Here is a 14,580-nt window from a genome sequence, read left to right as displayed (position 1 = left end):
GAAAGTGTCCCTTGGTACTTGCCCCCCTTTTACTCAACCAGCAGCAGCCACCTTGTGCCCTGCCAGAAGTCTTCACCCATAGTTTGGAGCTCATCTCTTGATCTTGTCTCCTGACAGCTCCCAAGATACATGCAGGGAACTGGTCATGCAAGTTATTATTCTGGCAAACTCTTCCTAGATAAGTTTCCAAGGGGATTCTGTGATCAACCTATTTCTAGAACATAATGATTCCAGAAAAAGCCAAACCAACCCATAGCATTGTTTCTAACAACAAAATGTGAGTCCACACCAATCAGACCTAAGACTGCCCAGCTGCAGTGACATGCAGCATGCCACAGGACTGTACCTGGATATGTATGCCAGTACCCCACACAGAATCCCAGCATAATGGGGGTTGGAAAGGACCTCTGGAGACCTTCAAGTCCAACCCCCCTGCTAAAGCAGTCACCCAAAGCAGGGTGCCAAGGATTGCAGGTGAGTTTGGAATCTCTGCAGGGAAGGAGACTCCATAACCTCTCAGGCCAGCCTGCTCCAGGGCTCCAGCACCCTCACAACAAAGAAGTTCTTCCTAATGTTTAGGTGAAACTTCCCATATTGCATTTTGTGCCCGGTGCCCCTTGTCCTGTCACTGGGCACCACTGAAAAGAGTCTGGCCTCATCCTCTTGCCCCCTAGCCTTTAGATATTGATAAATACTGAGAAGATCCCCTCTCAGTCTGTTCTTCTCCAGGCTAAACAGTCCCAGGTCTCAGCCCCTCTCCTTGTAGAAGAGATGCTCCAGCTCCATCATCTTTGTAGCATCCACTGGACTATCTCCACTAGTTCCTTGTCTCTCCTGAACTGGGGAGCCCAGAACTGGAAACAATACTCCAGATGTGGCCTCACCGGGGCAGAGTAAAGGGGGAGGAGAACCTCTCTCGACCACAGTCTTCTTAATGCACCCCAGGATACAGTCGACCCTCATGTCACAAGGGCACACTGCTGGCTCATGGTGAACTTCTTGTCTACCAGGACTCCAAAGCCTTTCTCCACAGAGCTGCTTTCCAGCAGGTCAGCTGCTAACCTGCACTGGTATGGGGGGTGCACAACCCTGCACTCACCCTTGTCAAAAACTTCATTTAGGTTCCTCTCCATCCACAGGTTTCTTGAACTCCTCCAGGAACGGTGACTCCACCACCTCCCTGGGCAACCTGTTCCAATGCCTGACCAGTATCAGTATCATCAACACACATGAGCACATGCAGGGACAGTGCAGAACGATGCCAAATCTCTTGGAGAGCACTTGAGAGGTCAGGAAGCTCACCCTGTGACCAGCACCAACACCACACAAGTCCCATTTGGGAAACTAATCTGTGGAGAAGTGCAGAGTCACCAAGATGATGGAGTGGAACATCTCACATATGAGGAAAGGCTGAGGGAGCTGGGTCTCCTTAGCTTGGAGAAGAGGAGACTGAGGAGTGACCTCATTCACATTTATAAACATGTGACGGGCGAGTGTCAGGAGGACAGAGCCAGGCTCTGCTCAGTTATGTCCAATGATAAGACAAGGGGCAGTGGGTACAAGCTGGAGCAGACGAGGTTCTGCCTACACATAAAGAAAAACTTTTTAACTGTGAAGATGACAGAACACTGGAACAAGCTGCCCAGAGAGGTTGTGGAGTGTCCTTCTCTGAAGACATTCAAAACCCACCTGGACACACTCCTGTGTGACCTACTCTAGGTGATTCTGCTCTGGCAGGGGGCTTGGACTGGATGATCTTTCAAGGTCCCTTCCAACCCCTAACATTCTGTGATAAGGCAACACAGTCCAACATGCCAGCTCACTGCCTTAATAAGAGTGTTTATGTGCACATCTACCAAAAGACATCCAAGAACGTCTTTGTTCAAGCATAACAAAATCAGTGCTGCAGCACACAACACAAATCATTTCTTTAACGTGTGTCAGCTGAGGAAGGCTTCACATTAACACCCTCTGCCCTGCCAAGTACCAAAACAATCACTGCAGGAATATTCACCAGGGTTCCTCAGCAGGATGATGTGATTATCATGGGGAATCTCAGGAGACACTGCAAGACCCTGCACCAAGTCTTGAATTTATATCAATTAGAAGAGCGATCACTTCAAGCAGCAGAGGCTCCACATCATAAAAATGAACAAGCCCCAGGATGAGAGCACTTGGGAAGGAGGGAAAGAAAACATTGCTGCTTCTACCAGCTGCACTCTGAGCAGTCACGGCCCCTCTTATATTGGCACCAAGGGCTAAATATCAGAGGATCACAGAATTGTTTTGGTTGGAAAAGACCTTTAAAATCAAGCTAAGGGAGAGTAGGTTTAAGCTGGATCTTAGGAAGATTTTCTTCAGTACAAGGGTGTTTAATCATATTTTTAATATTACACAGAAACCCAGTACTTAGAATTTTTGCTTTAATTACAAATATACTCCAAACCATAGACATTACCATCATGGATAGCTAAGATGGAAGGATACAGTTTAAGTCTGGGATTTCATCTATTTACGATACATGATCCTGGATCAAGACATGAAGAGGGCATTGTGGTTTCAGGTCACACTTGTAGTAAGGATCCACCAGCACCTCCAATTTGACAGGCCTTAGCAGAAAGGAAGGACATCCTCTCCCACCCCTGAATACTCCTCCTTCTGCAGACTCTTTAAAAAAAAAAAAAAATCAAAGAAAAAACATTGACACCCAGCACAGTGTCCTGATGTTTCCCATGCATTTGCCCTCTGATAAGCACAAAAATGCCTTCTGCTGGGCGTTTTCCCTCTTCACCTTCCTGACCAAAAGCATTAACGTTTGGAAGAAAACGGAACCTAATGCAGTAGGTAATGACACTAAATATAAGCAGTGAGTCAAATCACTTTACTTTCTAAGGCTTTCAACCTCACAAGTTGCTTCAGAAGTTCAGAACCACTGCCCAGTCCCTGTGCAGAACCTAGAGAAGCTGATCATTTCTCATTTTTTATGGATTTAAGTAAAATGTGCTCTTAAAATCAGAATTTTTACAGAACCCTGTGAAACAGATGGGCTTCGAGGAAGTTTTTTACAGCAGCTGTTCCCATTAAAAAGCCTCATCACCAGCAACCATCTAACAAAGCATTATTACAACTGGCTTAAGGAAAGAGAAAGAGATACAGAAAAAAGCACACAAGACAGGGAGTTTCCACCAGAACCTCTCAGAGAGCTCCTGCCATGGGTTTGGCAATGAAGCCATGGATCATGGTGTGCACCATTCAGGCAGCCAGTAGGTCAAGAGAGGTGATTCTGCCCCTCTGCTCTAGTAAGACCTCACACAGACTACTGTGTTCATCTCAGGACCCCCAACACAAGAGAGACATGAGCTTGCTGGAGCAGGTCCAGAGGAGGGCTGCAAAGATGATCAGCTCTCTGGAGCATCTCTCCTATGAAGACGGGCTGAACGAATTGGGACTGTTCAGCCTGGAGAAGATAAGGCTCCAGGGAGACCTTAGAGCTGCACTTCAATATCTGAAGGAGACCTACAGGAAGGCTGGGGAAGGACTGTTTAGAAGGACTTGGAGTGACAGGAGAAGGGGCTATGGTTTGAAACTGGAACAGGGTAGATTTAGGTTGGACATCAGGAGGAAGTAGAACTGGAACAGGTCGCCCAGGGATGTGGTTGAGGCCCTGTCCCTGGAGACATCCAAAAATCAGACTTGATGTGGCCCTGGGCAGCCTGATCTAGCTGAAGGTGACCCTGCTGACTGCAGGGGGATTCGACAAGATGACCTTTGAGGTCAGCTAGGCACAAAGCTGAGAATGCACTGGATGACTCTGCTCCCCAACTCCAGCAGAAGGACAGGAAGAGTCCAAAGCATTCAACCGCCCTTGAAAGTGAAGTCTCAAGGCTGGCAAAGCGACAGAAAGCCAGCGGGAGATGCTTCCTGCTGTGCAAAGGACAGTGGGAGGCTGCTTTTGAAACAGAGAAATAAACTCTTCTTAAAAAGAAGAGATTCAATATCTACCAGGGAAGTCAATGGGGGAAATCAAAGATGCATTAACAGTTTTGATCATTTCCAAAGCGTTTACACAGTCTGCATTCAAAGACTTTCTATTTAAAACAAACAAATGCAAAAAAACCCTCAAAACCAATCCACAACAAAAACTGAAATCCCAGATGAAAGACAAATATTCACATTCACACCTGTTGGGCTTTTTATAAAGTTTACCTCTACAGATATTCACTAGTTCCCCCCTTCTCACCTGTGCAACTTGTGTCGAATCTGGAAACAGTCATCTAATCAAACAATTCAACTTTTTAAGCCTCCTCACTACCACATTCCTTTGCACATCAACCAGGAATCAAGATAGTCAGGGAGGGAAAAAAAAAAGCACTGAGACTACATGGGAGCTGGCTATACATTTGTCTCCAGAGATGGCCTTTATCTGCGAGAAGAACTATATTTATTTTCCATGTCTAAATGCCAACAGCAGCTCTATGTCTCTGGTTTGCCTGCTCAAACACAAGGAAAGGAGCAGTAAGTGCACACAGTATTAATGTTGCTGGAACAACAGGAATACTTTACAAGGCATCTATAGCAAGAGGAGGTGTGAATGGGGAGAACTATCTACACCTCCAGAAACGTGCTGATAAAGTGGCATCTTGTCTTCCTGAAATCAAGATGTCAAACCAAATGTCTCTGTTAATTCCTGACAGAAAGAAAAAAATTTAAAAAAACCCATAGGAAAGGTGAAGTCACCCTTTTCTGCATGTAACATAGGTTTTCTAAAACAGAGCCTGTGATTTTTATCTACAGTTCATTGCCTGCAAAATCAAACTTTCCACCTGCTGAAACTCAGCAAGTTCTCAGTACAGGGCTGAGGTTCATCTTCTCCTCAACAATCAAGTTCATGATGGCTGAGGGGGTCTGAATGCATTGGTAAAGTTCTCACGGAGGTTTCCAAGAGCTGTTTTAGTCTCTGCTTTTTCAAACCTCAGGCTCCTGCCCCAAAACAAGTCTCCTTTTCTTCCCCAGCAACCTTCCTCCTCTGGAAGAAATTCCCTTCTCCCTGCAGCTTCTCCTACCCATGCTTGCACATTTCACAGCAGAAAAAAAGAAGGAAAAAAGGACAAGCAGATGAGGACATGTCCTGTGACAGAAGTATGTGGAAGTGAAAGATGGAATTTAGAAGAGGGGATCTCATGCCAGTAATTAGAAATGTGGTTGTTGGGACCCACAGGACAATCTCAGCAGCTACAGGTGATCACAAAACAAAACAGAGAGTCTGCTACTGTGTGCAAGGGCCTCTTCTGCCTACACACAAAATCTGTGCATGGAAGACAAAACATTCCCACCAAAATGTTAAGTCAGACTGTGACATGTGTTTCTTCCCTCTAGCACAAGGTCCTTGATGAACCAGCCAGTTTTGCTGGAATTTATCTACTCTTTTGAAGTGCACTAAAAGTCTATAAAAATACTGAGGTATTAAATTGTGCCAGTGAAAGGTTTCGATAAGGAAGAACTTGCAGATTGTTCTTTCCCATTGCACTCCTTCCCCTGGGAGACAATTTTCTGCCTAAACATGCAAGGAAAGACATGCTAAAGATGGCTCTGGAGCTGCAATTTGAGCCAGGAAAACAAAAAAGGAGGAAGAAAAGAGAGACAACAAGCTAACTTCAGAAGATGGGAAATCTGAAACGGAAGATGAGAAAGAACTGCACAAATGATGCCATTGCCAGTAAAGGGGGAAAGTCTTTGTGGCTGACACACAGCCCTGTGTGCCAGCCTGGCAGATCTCAGCAGCAAGGAGCTTTCAGCTGCCTAATTGCCTCCCTTAACTGTGGAGTGAATAACCCAGAATTCAGACAAACAGGATATTTATTGGAAACCGAACAAGCAACAGCCAGTGGTTCATTCTGCAGGTTAAGGTGCTGTTAAATGAAAGGAACCATAAAAAGATTACAGCTTCCTACCCAAACCACACATGTGAATGATGCAAGGGAGGAAAGAAAGGAAGGGGGAAGCCAGGGAGACCAAGGATGTAAAGCTAAAAAAAGATCTGGTATCTACAGCAGATTAAATGGGAAGAAAAGAGAAGAAATGTGCACTTAGGTTTTGTCTTTATTTACTCTCCTGCCCTCAACCAAGACTCTGCAGCCCACAGCCCAGGGAAAACAGATGTGCCTGAGCTGGAAATGGACATGGCATCTCCCTACAAAATTAATTTGGGGGTCCATACAGGAGACAGAAGTGTATTTCTATAATCCTGTGTTCAGCAAAAGGAGGAAATGCTATTTGCACCTGCAGAACATCCATCTCACTGCTGATGGTTGTTACCACCCAACTGCTCCCAGTTCTTGCCACTGGCTCTGCTGGGAGGCAAAATGAATGACTTTCTTGTCAGCACCAGAGCAAAGAAAAATGCGACAGACCTCACTTTACCCTGTGTCCTTTGTGGCAGAAGAGCCAAGACAAAGTGCCTCCTCACATAACTTGATTATTGGTGCTGGGCATAGAGTACAGAATTCACAAGCACGCAAATAAATTACTTATTTGATTGTAGGATATTGCCAGGGTACAGGAACAAAATAGTCTTGTGACTGTGCTAGCAAACTGCCATATCTTTACAAATATCAAAACATGCAGTTATGAAAGTAACTGACAGTAATTGGAGCTTTGTCTGCTCTGCAAGGTAGAAGCAGCTCAAATGCCTCCAACATGCCACATTCGCAGTCAGTTCCCTGGTGATATCAAATTTAGTCATTTGCAGCTTTAGTGATAAGTCTCCAAGTCTGGAATAGCCTTATTGGAGGTGCCAGTGTCTTAAGAGGAGGATGCAGATATTAATCATTACAATCATTCCATGTTCTTCACAAGGAATCACACAGAATGGTGGGGGCTGGAAGGGACCTCTGGAGACCATCTAGTTCAATCCCACCTGCTAAAGTAGGGTCACCCAGAGCAGCTTGCCCAGGATCACAATGTCCAGTCAGGTTTAGAATCTCTCCAGAGAAGGAGACTCTACCACCTCTCTGGGCAGCCTGCTCCAGGGCTCCAGAACCCTTACAGGAAAGAAATTTTTTAACAAGGTCAGCCAACCACAACAACTATTTCTTAAAAACCTTTTCTGAACAGATGGCAATTTACCTCTCACCTGTTTAAAATAATTCTCATGGTTCTTAAAATATTAAAATATTCCCCTAAGTCTTAAGCTTACGTTTTAAAACTGCAAGAGGTACAAAGCCTCTTTCCCTCCCCAGCTGCCACGCTTGTCACCTTTCCAGGCAACTTCATCCTTGACACAGCTCACACCCACTGAACAGCTTGGCTCCTCCAAAAGGAGAGTCTTCTGTGCTCTGCTCACCCCAGCTGACTCGAGTTGCTCCTCAGTACTGGATCCCTCTACTCTCCACCCCTAAACCTTCAATAAAAGGGACTGCTGAGCTCTGGAGCATACCCACAGGAGGGCAACAAAGCTGATGAAGGGTCTGGAGAACAGGTCTGGAGAACAGGTCTGGTGAGGAGCAGCTGAGGGAATTAGGGTTGTTTAGTTCTCCTCTGGAGAAGAGGAAACTGAAGGGAGACCTCATTGCTCCTCACAACTGAAAGAGGTTGGAGTGAGGTGGAGGTCAGTCTCTTCTCCCTAGTATCACATGATAGGATGAGAGGAAATGGCCTGAAATTGTGCTGGGGGAGATTTAGGTTGGATATTAGGAAAAATTTCTTCACTGAAAGAGTGGTCAGGCATTGGAACAGGCTGCCCAGGGAGGTGCTGGAGTCACTGTCCCTGGAGGTGTTCAAAAAATGTGCAGACATGGCACTTTGGGATGTGGTTTAATGGCCATGGTGGCGTTAGGTTAATGGCTGGACTCAATGATCTTAGAAGTCTTTTCCAACCCAAACAATTCTATGATTCTATGGAGCCAGTATGAGGGGGAAAAAATTCTGCTGGCACTATGATACTGGTTTAGGCACACTATGAAACCACTCCAGCACATAATCCCTAGAACTGTGATCAGGAAGTTGTCCTCCAAAACAACTGTGGGCTTGTGAAAGGGTGGCACAGAGCCACCTTTCACCTGGAGCCATCCTCCCAGCAGGAATCTAGCTGTGCTGCTTGGGTCCTTCTCCAGGACAGCAGAAGAAACTGGCCAGATTCTGTATTTCTTCTCCTGTGACCTCCCTCTTCCCCCACCACAGACCAGACATTTTTAATCACTGTGACTACACATGAGATAGCACAGTTGGCAGACAGCTGCCAAAACCCACTCTTCATCCCTAAACTTGTGCACATGTGTAAGGAAAACAGAGGAGTTCAGAACCGCAGGAGAATGTTGTAATTTGCTCTCCAAAATAACCCTAAAAGCCCATGGCAATCCACATGCCAAGGAATGTGCTTTTCCTCCCAAAACCTCAAATGGGCATTTCAGTTCCATGTCATCATGGCAATCAAAACTGCCCTTTTGAGAAAGGAAGGATTTGTACATTGGCTGTGTGAAAGGCTGAACGTGCAGTTTAATGAAGCAATTGTTTTTCCTTCAGTGGAACAGCAAGGCAACAGTTGTTGGCTATTGTTTTGCAAAATTCTCCCTCATCTGCTTTCCCAAAGAGATCTTTACATGAGCACAAGCACACCGCTGCCATGGGGCAGGCTCTTGTATTTAAGAATAGGTGAGAGCAAAAAAGCTACCAGATTCCAGCTGTCCTACTGTGCTCTGCTATAAGGATAGGCTGAGGGAGCTGAGGTTGTTCAGCTTAGAGAAGACTCTGGGGGGACCCTAGAGCTGCCTTTCAATACTTGAAGGGAGCCTACAGGAAGGGTGCAGAGGGACTTTTTATAAGGGTGTCTTGTGATAGGACAAGGGGGAATGGTTTGAAGCCGAGGGGGAGTAGATTTAGGCTGGGTCTGAGGAGAAGTTCTTCAGTAGGATGGTGGTGAGACTCTGCAATAGGTTGCCCAGGGAGGTTGTGGATGCCTCCTCCTTGGGGGGTGTTCAAGGCCAGGTTGAATGAGGACTTGAGCAACCAAGTCTAGTTGAGAGGTGTCCCTGCCCATGGTGGGGACGTTGGAGTAGATGATCTCTCAGGTCCTTTCCAACCTAAGCCATTCTATGATACTAAGTGAAAATTAGTGAATTTTCCCCTCCTGGGCTTTTCTTTGAACTACCACTGGTAACTACCGAGCAAGAGGAAAATCCACTGACCTTCCCCTCTTTTCTCCTCTTCAGAAGTTTGTCTGGAAAGAGAGAAACCATGAAGCAGGGGTGGTATTTATTAATGAGATCCAAATTTTACTGAAGGAATTTGGAATATCTTTATGCATGAGCAAAGTTCACTGGAGCATTCACTGCTTTCTTGTATGCATAACTGAACCAACTGGAACTGTAGTGAGATGGAGGATGGTCTCTTCTCCCTAGTATCAGGTGATAGAATCAGAGCAAATGGCCTCAAGTTGCGCCAGGAGACGTGCAGGTTGGATTTAGGAAAATTTCTTCGCTGAAAGGGTGGTCAGCCACTGGAACAGGCTGCCCAGGAAGGTGGTGGAGTCACTGTCCCTGGAGGTGCTTTAAAATGTGTAGCTATGGCAGTTTGGGCTGGAGGGGACATGGTTTAGTGGGCATGGGGTGCTGGGTTAACAGCTGGACTCGATGATCTTTGAGGCCTTTTCCAACAAAAACAACTCTATGATTCTATGAGCAGTCAACCAAAAAACCTCAGGGTGCATCTGAGCGTCATGCCAAAGCTGCGCAAGTTTTTCTAAGAGGGGGTAAGTCAGACACTTGACAGGCTGTTGGATCACAAACAACGGCAGCAATACACAGCCAAAAATTTACTTATGGAGAGAGAACCCATTCCCACAAGTGCAAACCAGCTCTTGGATACCATTTTCATGAAAGGCAAATGGCACTTTGGACTCCCGAAGCATGGTTTCAAATTCTAAGTGAACACTGACACATCAATAGTCAGCTAGAATGATTTATGCTAAATGGTTTTACATAAACTGATTGTTTCAAGGGAGATGGGGTAGGGTGAGTGCAAACTACAAATCCCCTCATACATCCCAAATAAAGCACAAACTTGGAAGCTAGGTGAGGGGATTGTCTGGGGAAGGGAGAAGGTGGAGGAAGGGAAGGGAGAAGGCTTGGGAAAAGTGACAGGATGAGAGACACGATGAAGTAATGGAAGGAGGAAATGAGTAAAGAGGAGGAAGAGAAGGAATACAGCCAAACAGGTTGTTTTGGGGGTTGGACAAGAAATGAAATATAGGAAGCCTAACAAGCAAAGTGTATATAACTGTTTCTTTCCTACAAAATCATATGGGACAAGTACAGGTATTTTTCACCTCGGTTAATAAGTATACATCCCCAGGCTAGTAAGTGCCAGGTATATTTTCCACAGACTTGAGGAAATACTTTTATTAAAGCTAAAAATAAAAGGGAATGCTCACTTTATCTACTATGCAATCTGAATCCCCACTTATAAATGGCAGAGGCTGGAGACAATGAGAAATTGCTAGATTACAGAGTCCTCTGCAATGCAGTGAGCAACAGCTGAGGGGTAAAGTTGGACAAACACCAACCAACTCCAGAATGCCAAATTAAGTTTGCTTGCACAGTTGCTGCTAATAAAAACCACACAGCCTTCCTCTTGGCCCCCACAGCACCTCATTCATAATGCTACAAAAATGTTTAAATGGAAATAAATTAATAGAAAAAAAAAAATCAGGAAAAAAATAAAATCCTGTCTCTAACACCGTCAGTCTTCCCTGCAGTCAGGTGAGTGGAACAGCTGCAAAACCAGGTACAGCCTCAGGGATGATCCTACACTGAAGGTTTTTGGTGAAGCCCATTCCAGGCAGGAATTAACTTGTTGCTCCAAGTGCCAAAGCCAGCAAGACGCACGGAGCTTCCAGCAAAACATGTCATTTCAAGCCAGTGGAGTCATGACACAGAATCAGACAGGAAAATATTTCCTTTCTACCTCATGGAGAGATGGAACTTAGCTAAAAATTTATTAAAAGGCCTGTTGGGAGCTACAAAAGTAGTTTCTTCCTTTTCTAGAGCCATAAAGTCCTCACCAGGCACAAAGGGTTATCCTGCAAGTCACTGTAAAGCGATAATGTGCACTGAGCTGCAGAAGTCACTCTGTCAGAGCTCGGTAATTACATGAACGAGCTGATCTATTAACAGCCAGCCTAAATACAGGCCCCCAAGGGGCTACAACTCTATCAGAGGTACTTTGAAAGGAAACGTTGCTGTTGGAAGGGAGCTGAGATGGCAGAAGGGAAAACTGGCCATGTGGTTATCGGCAACGAGAATTACCTACTTACGGCATAATAAATCGTGCTGTTTGAGGGGGGAAAAATAAGATAATTACACTACAAAGAACTTCATTTCACAGAGGCTGCATTTAGAAGTACATCTGTTAACTCCCATTTGCCTCTCTACAGCAGATTAGTGATAGAAATTCTCAGCTTGCACCTCAGCTGATGGGTTTCCCAACTGCATTAGCAAAGTGAAAAACAGCACTACGCTTCTTAACAGTTTTACAGTTGTGAAAATGATTCTGATTTCAGAAGGCAGCTTCTCCCCTGGTAAGGAAGATGTGTCAGTGAGTTATTCACACCAACAGCCCTTTGACAGTTAACCCTAGCAGTCATCCTTCTCAGCACAAGAAGAATTACTACTGGAACACAAAGCATTTTGTAGAGCAAACTAATCCCAAGAGCCTCCTAATAAAATTCTGTTGTAGCCTAAAGAGTCATCCCTCAAAGAAACACATGTTCCTGCCTGCTTTCTTGTGTAAATGACACTGTAGAACAGATATTTACCTTCTCAGCTCAGGCTTATCAAAATTAGTCACATAAAATATTCACATCTTTTCTATAACTTCCGGTTAATTCAATTTTATCTTAGTCTGACACTTAAAGACCACAATTCTGGAGAACAGAAAATATTTGGGTAAATAGTTAACTTTTCTAAGGAACATCACAATTTCTTCTTCTTATGGGTAGCCACTATGTAGGCACCAACAAATCTATTCATGGCTGTCACTCCTGTTTAAACACTCCCTGGCACAACGTGCTGATTCTTTCACCCATAGCAGCCCTATTTGCATCCTGGACATGTTAGGGATCGCTCTGTTTTTCCAACAGTGGTTAGAAAAAAAGGAAACACTTCTCCCTTATTCACCTCTCCCCATTGTAACAGGGAGAAAGAAAAAGATTAAAAAAAAAAAAGGCACCTAACAGGAGCTGCTGTATGCCTATTACATTCAAGCCCTTTACGAAAGGGGAGGTGTATTTGTATGTAGCAGGGACCAACAAGTCAAAGAACAAACAGAACCATAGAATTGTTTTGATTAGAAGAAAACTTTAAGGTCATCAAGCCCAACTGTTAACCCAGCCCTGCCAGGTCACCACCAAACCATGTCCCTCAGCACCATGTTTACACATCTCTTAAACCCTTGTAGGGATGGGGCTGACTCTTCAACACCAGGAAGGCTGCAGTCAGGGATGTGATGCTGCATTCCTTGGAAATGCTATCACTTTATTACCTCTCTCTCTTCACTTCAAGGAATGAGGTAACACCGCAGCAGTTATGAAGATGAATGGAAGGAAAAAGGGATTAAGAAATGAAGATGTGGTGAACAACAGTCAAAACCAAGGTTACTCACAAAAACTCTCATAAATAAACACACTTTGCTGCCTGCCTTTTATTTTGCACCTTTCACATAGCCTTTTGCTTATATTTGTGGATATGTTTGGTTTTTCCTTTATAAATAAAAGAGCACTGCACCCAGCTTGGTCTGTGCTGCAAAAAGCGTAACCCTGTATGAGCAACAAACTGCCACAGGCCAGCAACTTTCAACACAGCTGGCATTAGGGATTCCACAGACTATGGTACTCTTGTTACCAGCACTGAAGGGCATCAAATATTTATCTCATTTGACCAGCACATGTTGCTCTAGAGTACTTACATTTTGCACAGCCTAAGCTTTCAGTCTGAAATAGAGTTTCTAATATTTAGTTTCTATATTTCCAAGGGAGACTGAAGATCAAACATGAGTCCACCAAGGCAAACAACCTGAAAAGACCATTCTGACAAGATGTTAACTCACTTAACTTTTTATCATCAGGTTTGTAGTGAAGAGGATAATTGAATTCTAAAATGTATTGGGGTTGGTGTTTGTTTGTTTTGTTTTAATCAACCATTTTTACCAGATTTGTTCCAAAAGAAGATTTGCAAAACAGCACAGAAGAACCACAGAAGGATAGGGGTTGGAAGGGACCTCTGGAGATCATGTAGTACAATCCCCCCACAGAGCAGGTTCACTTAGAACAGGTTGCACAGGATGGTGTCCAAGCAGACTTTGAATGACTCCAGAGACAGAGACTCCACCACCTCTCTGGGCACCCTGTTCCAGTGCTCCACTGCCCTCAACATAAAGAAGTTCCTCCTCATGTTTAAGTGGAACTTCTTATGTTCTAAGTTTGTGCCTGTTACCTGTTGTCCTGTCTCTGGGCACCACTGAAAAAAAAAAATTTGCCCCATCCTCCTGACACCTACCAAACTGTATTTATAAGCATTGATAAGATCCCCCCCTCAGTCTTTTCCTTTCCAGGATAAAAAGCCCCAAGTTCCTCAGCCTCTGAAACATCAGACAGGAAATGAGTAATGACAGGTCTCAAAGGGAAACCTTTTCATTTCCCACACTGAGCAATGCTGCCTGTAAATAAAAACAAAAGCTAAAAAAAGAGACATGTTGTCCCACACTGTCATGTGTTATTTGATGTGATCTGACACAAGTAAGGGAGCTGCTGAAATGGCAAGCTCAGGGCTGTGCTCACACGCCCCAGTGCACCACAGAAGTAGATGCTTGCAAAGGAAGGAGCTGGTAATCCACTCCTTGTTTTCAGGGGGAAAACCCATCCTGAAATCACTTCCTTTCAAACACACTCAGTCCCAAAGAGTGTTTCGCGTAAATAAAATTATAAACACAAAGACCGCTCCTCACGTTCCTGGGGATGACCGACTCCACGTGTAGTTATTTGGCACAAGGAACCCACAACCATAAATTATGCTTTTATTATGCATGATTTTCCTTTCATCTTTAGTTACCCTCCACCACCATCCAGGCTTCTTTGGGAGATCACATTCTGAGATCCAAGGAAGCATCTTACAGTCCATAAGGCTTTCTCCCTGCGTAACATAAATCCTCAAGCTTTCAGTTAGTCATACTTGAGCCAAGCCTGACTATTTTTTGTTCACCTCACAGCATCCTAGTTGGACTCAATGATGTTAAAAGTTCTTTTCCAACCTAAATGATCCATGGATACTATGATCTCTCCAAGATGAAAAGGCGGCTCTGAGGTGACCTTATAGCAGCCTCCCAGTACCTGAAAAGGGCCTACAAGAAAGCCAGGAAGGAACTTTTTACAAGGGCTTGTAGGGATGAGAGGAAATTAATTGAAGCTTGAGGAGGGCAGCTTTAGACTGGATATTAGGAAGAAATTCTTTACAGCGAGGGTGATGAGACACTGGAACAGGTTGTCCAGGGAGGTCATGGAAGCCTCCTCCCTGGAGGTGGTCATGGCCAAGT

The sequence above is a fragment of the Indicator indicator genome, chromosome 10, assembly GCF_027791375.1.
Source record: "Indicator indicator isolate 239-I01 chromosome 10, UM_Iind_1.1, whole genome shotgun sequence".
Taxonomy (NCBI): domain Eukaryota; kingdom Metazoa; phylum Chordata; class Aves; order Piciformes; family Indicatoridae; genus Indicator; species Indicator indicator.
This window is presented reverse-complemented; position numbering follows the sequence as displayed.